Consider the following 309-nt stretch of genomic DNA (forward strand, 5'->3'; position numbering starts at 1 on the left):
GCCTCCTGAGTAGCTAAGATTACAAGCCTGCACCACCATGCCCAGATCATTTTTGTATTTTTAGCAGAACTGGAGTTTCGCCGTATTGGCCAGGCTGGTCTCAAACTCCTGACCTCAAATGATCCGCCCGCCTTGGCCTTCCGGTGTGCTGGGATTACAGGCGTGAGACACCGCGCTCGGCCTGCAAAGCCTTTCTTGACATATCTGTCTTTCCTTACTGGTCTGTTCGTTTTTTGATGGCAGAGACCCTGTCTCACTCATTTTTGTGTCCTCAGCATGGAAAACGGTGGCTGGCTAATAGTGGTTACT

Source organism: Macaca thibetana, chromosome 7 (genome assembly GCF_024542745.1).
Source record: "Macaca thibetana thibetana isolate TM-01 chromosome 7, ASM2454274v1, whole genome shotgun sequence".
Classification (NCBI taxonomy): domain Eukaryota; kingdom Metazoa; phylum Chordata; class Mammalia; order Primates; family Cercopithecidae; genus Macaca; species Macaca thibetana.